The sequence below is a fragment of the Siphateles boraxobius genome, unplaced genomic scaffold, assembly GCF_051911475.1.
Source record: "Siphateles boraxobius isolate OS27281-9 unplaced genomic scaffold, OSU_SipBor_1 30, whole genome shotgun sequence".
NCBI classification, from domain to species: Eukaryota; Metazoa; Chordata; class Actinopteri; order Cypriniformes; family Leuciscidae; genus Siphateles; species Siphateles boraxobius.
This window is the reverse complement of record NW_027508920.1, coordinates 4,624,881-4,631,214: the sequence shown is the minus strand read 5'-3', so window position 1 is coordinate 4,631,214 and position 6,334 is coordinate 4,624,881.

The following is a 6,334-nucleotide window of genomic DNA, read 5'->3' as shown; positions in this document are numbered from 1 at the left end:
GACACAGACTCAACACCAACTGTAGGTTCGAATCCGCTACCATGCACCTTACAGCTCACCAAAGACTCTGATTCCTTCTGCCCCAAGGTCACAACTGACCTGCAGTTGAATGATGTAACCACTACTGACTTTGTACTTGCACTATGGGCAGACAACTCAGCCATCAGTGTCTCACTATTCAATGCTCTCATTAAGACACACCAGACCTTCCTTCTGCCAGCAAGCGCACCCGTTTTCCTTTAAACACGTACCCATCAACCATGATGACGGCCAAAGGTGTCTTCGCTTTGAACCTGAACTGGAACCACCGGTGTCTGACCCATTACTTCCTGGTCCTTCCGGACCCGCCCCATGATTTCTACATTGAGGTAGACATCCTGACTCACCTCAAGGCTCATGTGGACATCATTAATGAGGTAGTGTGGGCCCCATTGACTTTACAGCCCCCTGTTGTTCCAACCAACACTGAGAACCTCCTCTCAGGTCAAACCATTCCTGAGGTTGGCACCCTAATCAACGAATAGGACACTGAATACCAGCTTACACCAAAGGGGTCGCCGTCCGGCTCAACATGCGTTGTGGTCAAACCCTAAAACCACACGCTGGGCTTCTTTCAACCTTCACCTGAATGTGTTGAACTTGGACTCACGCTGGAAGTCACACCCCTTACTGAAGTGTCATCGCGTGTAGTCTACATCCTTTTCAACAACTGTGTGGCGATGGACACCACCATTCCAAAAGTCTATCGGGTGGGATGGCTAGTGAGCCACTACTTCCATGACTTTGAACTCACACTACCAATCATTGGGCCCATCCCATCTTCAATGACACCCGAAGGGAGCACAAACCACACAGTGTTCACAGCACCCTTCAAACTCATCTCCATCACTTCGGTCATGCCAATGGACAAAGACCAGGTATGCAGAACAGCACTGACAGAGGACCAATACCTTGCAGTATACAAAGTCTCCAGACAGCTTGCTTGCGAGATTGACGACACTGCTGCACCTCTGCCTGCCAACACGACAGACGACACACCAACAGAGGAGCCGTACCCAGGATTTGAGTCTCAAGTTCAGCAAATTCTAAAAGACGCTGACGCAATTAAAAATGATGCAGATCTACAAAGACTCAGACGAGTCCTTTACAAGTTCAAAGCATCCTTTGCCAAAGACTCTTTAGATTGTGGTCTCACTGAACCCCACACTGTGCGCATCCCAACGCACCCTAATGCTCCTCCCACTTTTGTCAGGCAGTCAGGCAAGATCCCCATCGCTTCACACGAAACGGTGCGAGAGATCATCGAATCCAGGCTTGAAAAAGGTGTCATCCGTCCATGCAACAGCACCCATTCTGCCCCCATCTGGCACGTCCTCAAACCAAACGGCAAGTGGCGACCCACCATTGATTGCAGGAAACTGAATCAACAGGTGCCACTGTCCCGATGGCCCATGACCCAGCTGGAGCAAGAAATACCCAGAATCAGAAAAGCCACAATCTTCTCAACACTTGATGTGGCCTCTGGATTCTGGACTATACCTGTGCATCCAGAAGACCAGCACAAGCTAGCATTCACGTTCGGCAACAGACAATTCACTTTCACCAGGTACCCATTGGGCTATGCCAACGCACCTGCTGAGTTCAACATCTTCCTGAACAAGGCATGCCCAGATGCCAGAATGAGAGGTAACCTTATGTGCGTTGATGATGTTCTCATGAAAAGCACAACAGTGGCTGACCACCTGAAAGAGCTAGACTATGTTTTCAACCAATTATCCACTGCCGGTGCCCAGAACGCCCTCCACAAAGGACAGTGATGTCGAACCAAAGTCAACTATGTGGCCCCACTCATCGGATCACAAGGCATCGAACCGCAGTCCAGCCGTATTCAAGCTGTTCAAAACATCAAGCCACCAACCAACATCTCAAGCTACAAGCTTTCTATGGGTGCGCAATTACTCACGGCAGTTCAGCGAAGGCTACTCAGACATTGCGAAACCTCTAACTGCCCTTCTGAAAACAGACTGCCCATTTGTATGGACAGAAGTTAAAGACAATGCCTTGAATGAGCTAAAACGACACTTATGCACAGCTCCATGTCTGGCTTACTCTGACCAACAAAAAGAGTTCTATCTAGAAGCTGGGTTCTCCAGCCACTGTCCCAGTGCTGGCCTGTACCAAAGGCATGATCAAGACAAAGGAGTCGTTACATATGTCAGCAGGACACTTCTCCCACCAGAGACTAAATTCTCAGACTGTGAAAAAGCCCTGCTCTGCACTGTATGGGCCATCCAGAGATTCTCCAACTACATTGGAGCCAGTGCATCCGAGATGGCGTGGTCACCAATTCACGCATAGCCACATGGTTAATGGCCCTCCAGGGGCGCAATGTTGAGGCACTTATGCTCAAAATCACAAGTGTGCGCTAGGCCACGGCCTGGCAGCCTGCCAAAACTGCTCTGATAACACACCAGCTGCGACGGTGAATGTAGAAGAACCCCAACAACAACAACTGACCTGTCACAGGTACTTTAAAGAGAATGCGTGTCAAGGTATGCCCACACCCTTCATCGATGGATATTCATCGATGGAAGACTTTGCTTCACCACCTCTCAGACCCCTCCAACCAACCCTTGACTGCCGTCTACACTCACTGACAACCAGTTACTCAGAACACGGCATGACACCAAGCACATGCTGCGTGCACAGAGCTACATTCTATGTGTGCACCGTCTGACACCACAACGCAAAGACGTGTAATGCAACGGCGCAAAGGGGGGATAAGGCCAATGTACGTCCATGACGCATCATGCACTGCAAACCACAGCACCAGAGCCACTGACAATACACTGAAGCAAGCGACATGCCAGCAGCAAGATGTGGCAAAACATGGGCCAAGGCAAGCTAAACCTAGTTGCCACCCATGAAATAAAAAGACTGCCCAGTCCAACCAAAGACAACCCTCGCTGGGTTTTTTTTCCTCCCCTTTCTTTCTCTCTCTCCTTGTTGTCTGTACCAGATTGCTGCTGTGGTTTGCCATGCCGTGCTGTCAGCCATCCAGAGGACAGCTGCCACCGAGATAACGACTGAGACTCCTGATCACCGACTGCAGGACCTACACCCATCAAGCGCATGTTCGACTCATCCAGCCCCACAAGGCCTACAGAGCACACTACCCCAGCACCGTAGCCAAATACAGCTGGGCAAGTGCCCGATGGACAGAGGACTCCCTCTCTCACGCCAAGGCCAAGGTCGAACACATGTCCAACCAACTTGGGAAAGTGACTGTTACACAATCAGGACTCTAAAGCACCAACTAACACTCAAAACGGTTCCTGGGAGCGTTGCTCGGAGCCGTAGCTGCCGCCAGAACTCTGTTCGACACTGGTATGCCAAGTGTCCAGACAGCAAACATAGCCACTGTGAAACAGCATGTGGTTGAAATCCAGACTGAACTTTCACAGCTAAAAGAGCAACTCACCACGCAGAGTGCATCTTTCCAAACCATCGGCAAGACATTGAGAAGAACATGGTCATTCTCAACATTCACAGCGTCCTGCTGAATCAGACCATGAACTGCATGAAACCGCTGTTTACTGTCTTCCAGAATGACTTTGCTTGGGAGGTTAACTCCTCAAATGACAGCCCAACCACGGGTAGAATCCCACCGTACTTGAAACCCTTAAGCCTTGTGTTAACTATGCTGGTTTCCGCCATCACCAGGCCAACTGATCCTCTACAAATACACCCGGCCTACTCTCTGGGTAGCGCCATCCTACTCTACGTCGATCACGAGCAGAGGGAAGTGGATGTGCTCTTGAACCAATCCATCATCGAGTCAAACCAAGTCTACAGACTTAAAGACATTGCCAATGTCAGGTTTTTGAAAAGCAACACCCACAACAAGGCACACATTCCAGATGTGGTGGCCTACCACGACAGCTGCACCTGGCCCCAAACCTGCACATGTGTACCTCACCAAATTCATTCACTATCTCTGCCCTAGCAAACCCTTCCTCAGAGACAACACCTAAGGAACCTGCGGGTTGCAACCCCTGGTCAGCGACACACGCTGCCCAGCCAAAGCTAAGCCTCGAGCAAAAGTCACAGAGACGCAAGCAGAGATTGTAGGTGACAGGTGGCTCGTTAACACACCTGTGCGTACAGCTACTCTCACTTACGACCAGCATGACACAACCAGCCGTGTCAACATGCTCAACCACAGTACGTGGATTCAAGCCCCGAAAGGTGCCATATTCCACCTGAATGATCTGGCATTGTACCATCTTCCGAGCAAAGAGTACCAGACAGCACTGGAACTCCCATCCTTCAAGAACTACAACTTCACCTTAGATCCAGAACTGGAACTCTGTATCGAGGAAAGGGGGTCCCAATTCATTGACATTTCTCCGGTCAACACAGCCATCCAAGCACTGTCTCGACTGCCCATTCTGAACACTTCATCTGCGGTCCTAGGCTGGACCTCAGCCGACATTGTGCTGTGCATCTCTACAGGTAATCAGCCACACTCTGACACTATGCGTGGCATTCATTCTGTACAGAAGACTCCACCAGATGCGACACAGCCGAGCTCACGAAAGCCGTGCCTGAAGGTCTCAGACGGAATCCCCGGAAAGGGGGTGCCAAGTCAGAGACCACGCCAAACCTCATCGAGCTGAATCCTCAGCTTTAAGATCCACCTGCCATCCTACCATCAGGTTCCACCTGCTACCCTACTACCATGGTCCACCTGCTACATGACCATCAGGATTCACCTGCCAGTCGGCCATTGTGATGATTGTCGTCCGATGATGTTCACACAGGGACTTCATCTGACGAAAAGGGGGAATATGTAGCGACTGACCGAATCCTGTTTTCCTTTCACTACTGAACAAATATGAACACATATATGTTTAATTCACAAAACCTTGAATCATGTGAAATGGTGCCCCAATGTCTGCCAGCAGGTCATTGATTAACTCCATTTATGACGCATTGCGCAATCAAGAAACAGGTCCCCGTTGTTCTCGAAACCCTCACGTGGTGCACACCACGGATGGACAATATGCCCTAAGGATACACACACCACACATACCCGCACACAAACGTCCTTTGTGTGCAACTTAGGATAGGAATGTCCTTAATGTATATAACACAGAATTGTATCTAACCTTCCTGTATGCATGCATATCTAATTAGTTTTGTCTTATTCTATAGATGTAATTGGAGACTGGTCTGTAACTTCAAATCTTAAGTGTATTTCTAAAGAAAGATTACCTAACAGTATCATCTTCTGTAACTCTCCCTCTTGCTAGGTCATAAAACTTTATGACCCCCAAAAGGAATTCCAAGGGAATCACAGCTCCCACTTGAATTCTGATAAAGAAAGAGGAATAGACTCTGCAATTATATATTTTCTATAAGTATAACCACTTAAGAAATGTATAAACATGAATTTGATCTTTCCTAGGTCATGGTAGCCGGTATTATGGCTTTATAGTCGTGTGAGTGAACATTAAATGTGTGTAATTCTGCATATGAATGTAACTTTATGTTTCTTCTACTTTTTCCGGCCATTCTTGGTACCTGTTTGACCGTCTTGTTGTGACTAAACCAGCCATACATAGGATATTACAGTAAAATGTATTGTTCTGTGTGTACAATCTTTCTGGCTAGAAATGACAAAATTTTATAGCATCATCAATTATCCTGACAAGACAAAGAAGAACTTTTCCCGCTCGAGATGCTCTAAGATGATTGGTTCACATACGCGAAGCAGGCGTGAACCCCTCCTCTCTATAAGAAACTGACACAGGAGTTTCTCAAAAAAAAAAGAGAGCACTTTCCCTGTGAGAGGTGTCCGGTCCCATGGCTCCTTAGGGAGCATTACACCGCGTTTCTTTTCTTTTCCTTTCTTTACTAAGTTTTATTTTCATTCTTCGCCTCTCCCTCCCGAGGGAGATGAACTCTGAACGATTTCCTTGGTAACTTCACGTTCGGTGAACCTTTAAAACTTTCCGCGAGTCTGCTCGCCCCGGAAGACACGAGAGAACAAGCCTATAGCGCCGAAGGACAAACACGCATACGACTCTGCGTTCTTCAGCTCACACAAAGAGAACCATATACGCAAGTATAGGTTATTGATTTGATTTGATTTGATTGATGTGATTTCTTGTTGCCTCTCTAAGGGTTATTGTCTGTGATTTTTGCCATGCTGCGATCACCCCGGTGATCTCTCTCATCCTGACCGTTAGTTTCACTTTCTCTATCTCTATCTCTCTCTCTCTCTCTCTCTCTCTCTCTCTCTCTATATATATATATATATATATATATA